Raw genomic sequence first — 12,059 nt, forward strand, 5'->3', positions numbered from 1 at the left:
CCTGCAGCCTGTCTCCAGCTGCCCGGCCTGACAAGTCGGCAGGAAGCATTGCTGCTGCTCAGAATGTGGAAATATACTTGAATTTCCCAGTTGCCATGGCAATCGCCAAAAACGGTAATGACAGGGTGCGGTTTGAGGCAGGGCATGCCCAGCGTGGCGCCTTTCCAACTGATGTGCGTGTGGAGCGGTACTCAGAGGGTGGGTTCCAGAAGGCCGTTGCTATTATTCGGGTCAGTATCCCCCAAATGTTCACGTGTTAAAGGCTGATTTCCAGGGAGGCAGACATTTCTGGTCGACCATTTAAGAGGAGAGGCCTATTGGGAAGTCTCCAGGCCCATGGTGGAGGGGTATATCCTCAGAAGGGATTGAGGGCCCCAGGCTCTTGCTTCCTTATAGCTTCCAGGCCATGAACTGAGCATCCTTTCTTGTCATATGTCTACTGCCGTGACCTGCTTCTCATCTCTGGCCCAAAGCAGTGCCGTCCACTGATCCCAGATTAGACCATCCAAAACTAGGGGCCCAAATGCACCTTTATAAGAAAAGTTTCCCAGGTGTTTTGTTATGGTGACGAAAGACAGACTGATATGGGGGTGGAAAGGGTCTCACTGCCCCAACAGCCCCTCAGTGGCACTGTGCCAGTTCACACACGGGGGAGGGGGAGACAAAGCGGCCATGTGGCAGGTTGCTCTGTGAGAGAGATGTTCTCAAGGCTTTGGTACATCATCCGTGAAAGGCAGCCTGGCTTTAATGAGAAATCTCTACAGCCTCTGAAGAAGAGAGAGTTGAGAAATTGCTTCAGAGGACGGAGCCGGCATGTGTAGGGGACCAAGGGGATGTGGGCAATCACCCTCCATCACTCTTGGAGTTTCTCAATCAAACCCAGAGCTCACTGATCAGGCTAGTCTTACCAGGGCGCTTATTCTGAGGTCTCCTGCCTCCTCCTTGTGAGGTCAGAATCACAGGTCTGCCCCCTTGACATTTATGAGGGTTGCAGCGATCCAGATGCTGATATTCACACTTGAGCAGCAAGAGCTTTAACAACTCTTCACCCTCCCTTTTCATGCATTTCAGGAGTCTTATCATATCATATCTCAGCTAGACTTACACACCCCACTCAATAGAGCCTCCGGCCTCCACGGTAGCCGGGACTACAGGGCACATACATAGATAGCACTGGCCTCAATTTCCTTTATTTTTTCTCTCTCTCATAGCTGTGTTTCTTTTGTCTTCAGATCCATTCTTTAATGATTTCCAGCATTCTATTTCCTTGTGCTGCCTCGTTCTCCTTAGGTGAAGGACTTCTGACTTTAAAGCATTATGTCTGTCGGTTAGAAAATAATGTGATCCATCCCATCTGGCAGGAATGGGAGACGCTGACACAATGGTGCTTCCCGTTCCCAAGGGATAGGAAGGGGGTCCTATCGTGTTGAGAGATGTCTGATATGACAGTGAGACCGGAGGATGCCATCCATAGGAACTCGCTGCAAGGATTTATGGGACCTCAGGTGCGAACTGATGGATCTTTCTGGAGGCAGGCGCCCAGAAGAACAGGTCAGGGAGAAGTCATCTCAGGTCCTCTGGTAGTTGTGAGTCTGGGCCTATCTGGTAACTTGGACCATCTGCAGAGAAGCTAGCTGAAGGTTGCCAGGTAGGATGCAGCTGAAGGCCTGGTGGGGATAGCCATTTTCTCCAGCAGAGAGGGCTGCCCCCCCCATCCTTGCTGGGCTCAGTGCAGCGTGTTTGGGGATTATAACTGGTGAGACCTCAAATCAGGGACATGCTGTTGAGAGATACCGCTTTGCACGGGTAGAATAGGGCTGTGATTCAGACCCATCCCTTTACTTCCTGTCTTCAAGGCGAGAGAGCGGCTTAGAGGGCTCCTGCTGTAAACACAACATGCGTGTTCACGCTCAGAAGGACGCGCATGCGGTTGGGCCATGCATAATAATAAAGCTTTCCAGATGGCTGCTCTGGGCCAGGTTTTCCTAAGATGGCATTCGTCATGTTGAGGGGGCGGGAATACAATTCCTGCTCTTTCTAAAAGAACGCAAGTGTGCTTCTACGCCATGATGTCAGTTACACGACTGGAGGAAAGATAGTTCAGACACGCATTTCTACCTGGTCCTTGAAATAGAAGCAAGCCAAGTCCAAGATGAAATGGGCTCACCAGCCCACTGCTGAGCATGTTCTGTGGGGCTGCCTGTTTCTGTGCTTGAAGCTCCAAGATGGGCACGAAAGCCTCAGAGTACTCCAGCTACAGGAACAGTGTTTGTTTGTTTTCGTTTACACCCTGGGACTTGCTTAGGGAGTTCCAGCCAGTGTGAGCATAGGGCCTCTCTGAAGCAGCTCTAGGGACTTGCCAGGAACAACCATGCCTGCATCAGATTCTTCAGAAAACCATGGGCTTTGGGTCACTTCGTGCACTGCTGTCTCAGGGTCTGGCCTCTTCCAGACTTGACCATGGCCGCAGTGTCAGGGTTTCCATTCTACTTCCCGCAACCATTTTCCTTTTTTTCTTTTTCTTTTTTTTTTTTTTTTTTTTGTGAATATATACTGTTTTGTTTGTGTTTACATGTCTGTGTGTGTACAAAAGTGTGTGTGTGCATGCTAGAGAACAACCCAGGAGCTCTCTAGTTTGTTTCTTGAGGCAGGTTTCTCACTAAGCCTGGGCTCATTGATTAGGCTGGCTTCTCCAGTGCTGGGCTTGCAAGGCCAGCACCTTGTCTGTTTTATTTTTTGTTTTGTTTTGTTTTTTTTTTTTTTTTCTGTAGCTGCCGGAGCTGAATTTAGGCCCTCAGGCTGGCAAGGCAAGTGCTTTACTGACTGAACACTCTTCCCAGCCTCATTTGAGACCATTTCTTGAACAAAGAACCCATTGCTTTCTAAAGGAATTAAGCCATTGGCAAAAGCATCTCTCTCTTGCCTTCTCGCTCTTGTGCTCTCCTGCTGTCTCCTGACCTCTCCTCTTTCTCTGTCCCCCTATCTCTCTCTCTCTCCTTCTCTCTCTCCATCCAATAAACCTCCTTCATATAATATCTGTGGTGCGCATCATCATTTCACTGTGTAGCACGCCCTTGATGAAGAGGAAATATGGAGAGCACCCCCGATTTGAGTTTTGGTGTCCTGCTTTTGAATTAAAGCTATGCATGACCAAGTGTCAGTGGGACCTGCAGGCATGTACATGACCGTACAGAACAGAAACAATTCACCCAAAAGATTCCCCTAGGCTGAGCTCCAGGTGAATGGTGTGGGCAGGCCAAAAGGATGTATGAGTTATGAGTTACCTTTTGTCTTATGCTGATGAGGGAAATGGGCACGAATCCTCCCCAGGAATTCCTGTTCTATCCTCTCTATCGCTAGCATAGGCCTCACAGGCTCTAATAATGAGCCTGTGCCAACCATCCCGAGATCCGTGTGACAACAGTTGAGCCAGGTGGTGGGGTGGCCACACTGCCCAGATGGGAGTTCTCCCCATCCTCTGAGGCAGAAGCCTGGACAGGTTAAAATGGGGACAGATGAGAGCAGAAGAGCAGAGAACACAGGAGGCTGGCACTGTCACTGACAACCTGTCCAAAGATGCTCTTGCTTGTATCCAAATGTTCTTCTGCAAAACTCCTTTCTCCCTTAAGACTGCTTCTACCTGGTGCAAGCAAGGAGGCTTGCGATCTGACAGTCCACTCCCTGATGTATTAAATTCTACAAATGCAACATATCTGCCAGCTGTCCAGACTTTCATGGGCAGAAGACCACTGAGTAGCTTGAACCAGGATGCCATTCCTCTCTATGTCAGGTAATAATGCAATCCTAGACCAGGGGGCTTTGTGACAGGTCCAGATGCCAAGGCCCAGGGGAGGCCAGGATGTAGGGGAAACGTGACCCTCATGAGCTGGGAAACAGAGACCACAGAGCACAGGCAGGAAGCTGCCAGCGTGCAGCTGTCAGGAACAAGACTTACAGGAAGAAGACATGCTGATGGGTGCTCTAAGGTCATGGAGATCTCAGGCCCTATGCTGCTGAGGCAGAAAATTCTGTGTGTGTGTGTGTGTGTGTGTGTGTGTGTGTGTGTGTGTGCAGGCACGCACGTATGCAGCCAGGCTCCCAAAGCCTGCACCACAGCCATAACTTATCCACAGTATATGCTTTAAGGAATGATTCACCGTTTATCATTTGTACCGTATTTAAAACAAATAGCCTCGGAGGATGGGGATGGGATGCAGGAGCTGGAGTGCGCGCCTGTCTGCACAACCCCAGCACTGCATAGGCGGGCCGGACAGGTGCAGGAGGAGCAGAAGTTCAAAGCCATACTTGGCTACTTAGCTAATTTGATGTGAGACCTTTTCTCAAAAGAAAAGGAAAAAAAAAGGCTCTGGTTCTAATGGTGGAGGGTCAGGTACTGATTTGAACTGCTCTGGGCAGGAGGATTGGCAGAGCAAAAAAAAAAAAAATTACAAAATACAGCTATCCAAAACAGCACAAAGCTGGCAGGCAGATAAGAATCACCTACCGGGGGTTAGGAAATGGTCAGAGCATGGGAAGTCTCGGGAACTACGGATCCTCTAGGGTTCTAGCACTTCTGAAGTCAAGATGTTATAGCAAAGGACCCTGAAAGGTTCACCGTGAGGAGTCAAGTGACGCCTCCACAGCCACAGCCTTCGTCACATCACCTGTGAGACCGCCTGAGTTCCAGGCCTGTGATTTGCACAATTCTAGCAACCTAGAAAAGCAACCTGTGAGCTTGCAGCCTGCCGGGACACAGGAGCAGCGAGAAACTCTGCTGTGGGCGGTTAGTCTCCTGGTCACACGTAAGTGGTTTTGGTAGATGCTGTTTGTTTGCAGGAATGCAGTGGTTTGGTTTTTTGTTTTTGTTTTGGACACAGGGTCTCTCTAGATAGTCCAGGCTGTCGCAAAACTTGCTTCATAGACCAGGCTGGCCTCCAGCTTACTGGGGTCAGTAGAGGGCTTACTTTATCTTTTCTACTTTCTCTTTGATTACTGTGTGACTTTCCTTTTCTTTGTCTGTCTTGTTTTTCTCCTCCCTTTATTTTCCTTCCTATTTCCTTGCTATTTGTCTTCTCTCCTCTCCTCCTTCCTTTCTCTCTCCTTCCCTCCCATCTTCTCCTTCCATATTCCTTCCTCCCTTGCTTTCCCTTCTTCTCTCCCCCTTCCCTCCTTCTTTCTCCTTTTTCCTCCCTTTTGCTTTCCTCTCTCCATTTCTTTCTGCCTTTCTCCTTCTCTTTTTTTCTTCCTTCCTTCCCTCCCTCTCTATCCATCTTTCCTTCCTCCTTCCGCTTCTTTTCTCCTCCTCTCTTTCCATCTTCTTCTCTCTCTTTCCTGGTTCCTTCCCCCCCTCTTTCTCCCTCTCTTTGTTAATATTTCCTCCCTCCTTCCCCTCTCCCCTTTTCTTCTTCCTTACTAGATCTCTTCCTCCCTGTCCATCTTTTCACCTCTCCTCTGTTTATTTCCTTCCTTTCTCCCCTTCTACCTCCCTCCCTCCACCACTTTTCCCCTTTTCATCACAGCAGAGAATATTCTCTGGTTCATGGGCCAGGCAAGTTCTAGAACATTCGTGTGGCTCATAGGTCTCAGACCACTCACCAGCAGACAGACAGACAGCTGCCTGCTTGTTTTCATTCTGCTCCAGCAGATATCCTGTCTGACTTCAAAGTCTGATGTCTGGATTGCTAGGTATGATTCTGTTGCCTGTTAAGGGGCGCCTCCCGCTTTATAAGGGTATTCACTCGGAAACTGGGCATCTTCTCTTCCGTTTCTGTAAGGGTATTTCACTAATACGTAGATGTCAGACAGCTGAGGGCCTCCTTCTTACAATCCTCACATCCCTCATCTCCCTTGGGCTTGATGGGGCCATTGAGGAAGGGATCCTCTCCCTTTTGAAGATGAGCACAGTTGGGTAACACGTAGGAAGAGCTCTTGTCCCAGCAGCCATGCCTACCCACACCCTCCTGTGCCCTGTGATGGAGCTATATGAGAAACCCAGGCGCTTTATCTTTTTTGGGGGGCGTGTTGCGGATGAGGAAGAAAAGCCAAAGTTCCAGGGAATCAAACTGACCCCACGTAAATGGACTTGGCCACAGCAGGACATCACATGGCCAGTGTCTGCCCGGAGGAAGCAGTGGCAAAACAAGCTAGTGCTTATGCACACTTTGTTTCTGCTTAAAACAGAAACAAAACACATGGGGTTTTAAAGTAATAGACATTCACTCACTCATTCATTCATCCTTCTATTTTCTTGTGTAGCCCAGGCTGGTGCTGAACTTGATATGTAGCTGAGAATGACCTTGGATGCCAACTGATTCTCTGGCCTTTACCCACTATGCTCTTAGTCTGTAGGCATGCATGCATCATGCAAGCGCTTTAAAGACAACTCATCACGAAGGCAGACTTCTGGCTGTGCTCTTTGTGATAGGATCTGTGTGGTGCTGGTACTGTTAATAGTCGCCTGGGTGTGCGAGCCAATCTGTGAAGCCTGCCCATTTCTGTGGTGTAAATCTTCCCACTTGTAGTGCCACTGGGTGATGCTGAGATCCAGGGACTCCCCATCACACACGAATCTCACCATCCACAGAACACATACAATAGAAATAAGTATGCCATAGGCATAGATATGGTAAAGTAAACAGGAAGGAATGGGTTTTAAAAGATGTACTTTTAATTGTGTGTACATAGGTCTGTGTGTGGGTATATGCACATGAGTGCAGGTGCCTGCAGAGTCCAGAAGAGGGCGCCAGGTATCCTGGACCTGAAGTTACAGGTGGGTGTGCACCGACCAACATGGAGACTCAGCAACTCTGGTCCTCAGCAAGAGCAGTGTTCTTAACCTCTGAGCCGTCTCTTTAGCACCAGGAAGGCTCTGAAAGTTTACTCCCTTCGTCTCTCCCTCCCCATCCCCTCCTTCCTTACCTCTCTGTGTCTCATCATGTGGTCCAGGCCAATCTAAGAAGGTTTCCAGCTTTATCTTCCTGAGGCTGGGTTTATCTGCTAGCATGCCTGTCTATTACCTTTGTTCTTTCATTATGTATATTTATCAAATTTTATATGTGGGGTGTGGCACACGCGGCACAGCACCTGTGGAGGTCAGAGGACTGTCTGTGGGAGTATGATCTCTCCTTCTACAATGCAGGCCCCAGGGATCAGACTCAGGCTGTCAGCTTAGCAGCAAACACCTTTGCTCACTGAGCTATTTCGGTAGCTCCTACATTTGTTCTCTTTGAAAAGTTTTATTTCTTTTCTTTTATGTGTGTGGATGTTTCACCTGCACATATGCCATGTACCACATATGTGCCCAGTGCCCCAGGAGATCAGAAGGGGGCACTGAAACTGAAGTTACAGATGACTGTGAGCTGCCATGTGGGTTCTGGGAATTGAATGTGGGTTCTCTGGAAGAGCAGCTAGAGCTTTCGACTGCGGAGCCACCTCTCTAGCCCAACTTACATTTGTTCACAATGCAACTTACTTAATCCTAAGTTTATATAATGTGATTTTTGGTAATCATGTTTAATGATCAGCTTGTGAAGTTCCTAATTATTGGATAGCTGGGTTTCTAGTACTTGCCTCTCCGGGACCCGGTGGAATCAGAGGCTCAAGAAGGCGTAAGCCAGACAGTCACTGAGTGCCTCACCATTGCAATTGTCAGGGATGACTTCTGCTGCAACACACTGAGTTTAACCGGGGAGGGCGCAGGTGAGAGGGCTCGGTGGGGAGGGCGCAGGTGAGAGGGCTCGGTGGGGAGGGCGCAGGTGAGAGGGCTCGGTGGGGAGGGCGCAGGTGAGAGGGCTCGGTGGGGAGGGCGCAGGTGAGAGGGCTCGGTGGGGAGGGCGCAGGTGAGAGGGCTCGGTGGGGAGGGCGCAGGTGAGAGGGCTCGGTGGGGAGGGCGCAGGTGAGAGGGCTCGGTGGGGAGGGCGCAGGTGAGAGGGCTCGGTGGGGAGGGCGCAGGTGAGAGGGCTCGGTGGGGAGGGCGCAGGTGAGAGGGCTCGGTGGGGAGGGCGCAGGTGAGAGGGCTCGGTGGGGAGGGCGCAGGTGAGAGGGCTCGGTGGGGAGGGCGCAGGTGAGAGGGCTCGGTGGGGAGGGCGCAGGTGAGAGGGCTCGGTGGGGAGGGCGCAGGTGAGAGGGCTCGGTGGGGAGGGCGCAGGTGAGAGGGCTCGGTGGGGAGGGCGCTTGTCATGCACGTATGTGGACCTGAGTTTGGGTTTCCAGGGTCCCTGTGAAAGCTTGGCATAGCGGCACTTGTATGTGTAACCCCAGCAACGGGAACGCCGAGGCAGGGGGATTCTGGGGGCTGGCGGCCCAGCAGAATGGGCCAGATCTAGGTTCAGTGAGAAACCTTGTCTCAGAAAAACACTAGGCAGAGAAGCTGGGAGGTCAGGTGAGAGCAGAGGCTGCTCTTCCAGACGGCCCAGGTTTGATTCCCAACAGCCACATGGCTCACAGCCATCGGTAACTCCAATTCTGGGCATCTGACACCCTCTTCTGACCTCTGTGGGCACGGTACACGTGTGGTGACCAGACATACATGCTCACAAAACCTCTGTACACATGACTAAAATGAACTAAGAAAATGCAGTGGATTATAATACTGAGAGACACTTGTTGAAGACATCTGTTCACATGAGCAGCCACAGCTCCATACACTATATATACACATCCCTGTGCTCAGACACACATACACATCACACAGACACACACACAGACACACACAGACACACAGACACACACACACAGACACACACAGACACACACACACAGACACACACACAAACATACAGACACACACACACACACACACACACACACACACACACACACACAGCAGATGCCGGACAGTGCATCTCAGGGACCCTCAGCGGGAAGGCACAGCTGAGCAGGGTTGTCTGTCTTTTGGGCTTTCCAAGCTCTTGGCATTCATTCAGTCTTGGAAACTGCACACCTCTTCCCTCTCTGGGAATCTTTCGGGTTTTCCCTGAGTCAGGGGGCGGGGACAGGGAGAGGCAAAGATGGAGAAGTTTCATGGAAGCTTCAGTTTGGGGAGCATTACTTCCTGGGGAGACATGAGCTACTTAAAGCAAGCTATCAGAGAAAGTCCCCAGTGAAGACATTGCTCTCAGTGCAGGAAACAAGGGTACCCCAGGCAAATCCTTATTTTCCTGAAGCTTTTCCTACAAAATGCTTCTTTCCCTTTCAGACATTATGACCTCTGACCTTTGCTTCTTTTGTTCTGGAGGAGGCAAGATAACATGGCTACTGCTGCTGCTCTGCCTGGGTGGAGTGTACTGGAAGAGTTATTTACTGCGGGCAGACACAGCAAGGTGGTGAGAGGGAAGGGGGACAAGTGGGGAGGGAGGCTCTGAAGAGAGTCCAGATCCCAGCATCAGACACATAGATTGAGGAGGCAGAAGATCTGAAGGGAGGAGTGGGCCCACACAGCAGAGGTGGGTTATGGTTTTATAGCTCCCTGAGGATGGGGTGGTTTCACAGCACTAGCCCACATCCTGGCTCTTTGATTCCTAGGCAGGAGGCATGGAGGGGGCGGGGTGCAAACTCCCAATACCCCCTTTGATGAAAACTCATCTTCTAGGCATGAGACCCTGGCTCTTAGAAGTCTGTAAGCTGAAGACTCAGAGCGTCTCAGTGGGTGCCTGTGGGGGTCTGTGGAAGGGGCGGGGCTGCTGGAGGCATTGCTGCCAAGCAGCAGCTGCATTCTTACGGCCAGGATGCTCATTTATGGCTAGGACGCTCATGATCGTCTGTGACTCCAGCTCCAGAAGATGGGATGCCCCTTTCTGTGGGCACCTGAAGTCACATGCGCAATAACAAGCCCCACCCACCAATTAAAAAAAAAAGACCGCATCAGATAACCCAGGCCTGGGAGTGCACCACAAACACCAGCCCTGCTAAGTATGAAACCCTCTCCTGGATCCCCTAACTCTGCCGTGGCAGTGGCCCCCACTGATCTTCACACCAAGGGCAAAGCCCCCCCACCCCGACTATCTTCGGGTTTTAGCTCAGCGTGGCCTGCACCTCTGGTATGGCATACAGGAAACCTGCCCATCTGTTGATTCATCTGGCCCTGCTCCTGCAGTTTGCAGCCATGATCCTGTGGTCCTGCGTGTGACCCCCGAGGTTTCCATGGCCCTTGCCTACTTCTGTGGCTCCCAGGGCTTCTTCAACCCCCATAAGCTCTGCCGTGGCCTCCTTAGCCCCTGTGAAGCCATTCTGGACTACTCACATGTCTGCAGACATACATGCACACATGGATATATTTATAGCATGATGTATGACATGTGATCAGGGAATAAATGTTAGCAATTAAGATCAGAACAAAGGAACCTGGTGTGGATAGATGACTCAGCAGTCATGAGAGCCGGCTGCTCAGTTGCTGAGGCCTGACTTTCGTCCCAGCTCCCTTATCAGATGGTCCACAAACTCCAAAGGAGCCATCACCCTCGCTGGCTTCTGTGGGCTCCAGCCCACACTTACAGGTGTCCACCCATATGGACACTGACACGCACTGAGACACACAAATGAAAAGCATTAGTTTGTGAAATGAAAGAAGCTGCGCTTTTCAGCACCAGCTGTCCTTTTGGACATGGGCTGAGCAAGGCTTCTCTCCCTCTCATTCAAGGAGTTTCCTGTCGGGGCTTTGCTCTATGATCTTGACCTCGGTGAAGAGCTGCGTGGAGGAGGTGGACAAGTGGGACATTTCTCCATTCCAGAGGTCGGAAGCCACTTCCTTTCAGTGCCCTTGGCTTTCTCAACGTCCTTGAACACTGGCTTTTGCTGCTTCGAGGAATGGAATTTTTCATTTTTCTTCCCCAGACAATTTATCACCTGACTGGAAGATTTTGATGCTAGGCTCAAGAGCTCCCAGGGTCAGGCGACTGTCCTTGGGTCTCCGTCACAGGCTCAGCCTGATTCCTCAGGACTGTCTCAGTGCTGAGTGTGGGAGGGGGCAGTCACAAGGCCTTGGGACTCAGCAATCAGGTGCACTGGTTTCTGCAAGGTCCTTGTGGACCTCAGGCAGACAGGCATGTGGGGCCTTCACAACAACGCAGTAGGCTAGCCGAGACAGGGATATTTCCTTCCGTGCCCTCCCGCCCTCCCGTGGGCAGGTATGGGGATTTGAAGGAAGAAGTTCATTAATTTTGTAGAACCTGCACTTCTTTTAATAATAAAATTCAAAACAAAACTTGTGCTTTGGGTGTGACCCCGCCTCCCAGCTCGTGTGTTTGACGCTCATTCCCCCCTCAGCTGCTGGTGGTTTTATGAAAGGTTGAGGAGCCTTTACTGCAGTGGTTCTCAACCTTTGTCTAATGCTGCGGCCCTTTAATCCAGTCCCCTGTGTTGTGGTGACCCCCCCACTAACTATAAGATGATTTTCACTGCTCTTCCCTAACTGCAATTTTGCTGCTGTTACGAGTCATAATGCAAATACCTGCTGTGCAGATGGTCTTAGGAGACCCCTGTGGAAAATCCTCAGACCACCAGGAGGGTGGAGACCCACAGATTGAGAACCACCGCTTTGGACGGTTGGAGCCTCACTGGAGGAAATGGTCACTGTAGGGGGGGCCTTGAGGTTTTGTATCCGGCCCTCAGATCCTGTGCTCTTTGCTTCCGAACTAGGATCCCAGTACGGACCACCTCCTCACAACCCTGCCACCCTCCACCACGATGACGGCATCCCTCCCTTCTGCTCTCTTTCTCTCTCTCTTGAGACAGGGTTTCTCTGTGTAGCCTTGGCTGTACTGGAATCTGGTTGTAGAGCAGGCTGGCCTTGAACTCAGAGATCCTCCTTCCTCTGCTTCCAAAGCGCTGGGAGTACTGGCGTGTGCCACCACCACCTGGCACATCCCTTTCTTCTTAACCACAAGGCAAGAGAAACCTTTCCCGCAGTGTTTTTTGGTGACAGCAAGAGGGAAGCAACAGGCAGAGAATTGCTTTCTAGACTCTGGGCATGTTAGTCTGCCTATGGCAAATGGCTGAGACAGACCGGACATGACGGCACACCCCTGCCATCTCGGCACTTGGGAGGCCGAGGCAGGAGAATC

The sequence above is a fragment of the Meriones unguiculatus genome, chromosome 19 (genome assembly GCF_030254825.1).
Source record: "Meriones unguiculatus strain TT.TT164.6M chromosome 19, Bangor_MerUng_6.1, whole genome shotgun sequence".
In the NCBI taxonomy this organism is placed as follows: domain Eukaryota; kingdom Metazoa; phylum Chordata; class Mammalia; order Rodentia; family Muridae; genus Meriones; species Meriones unguiculatus.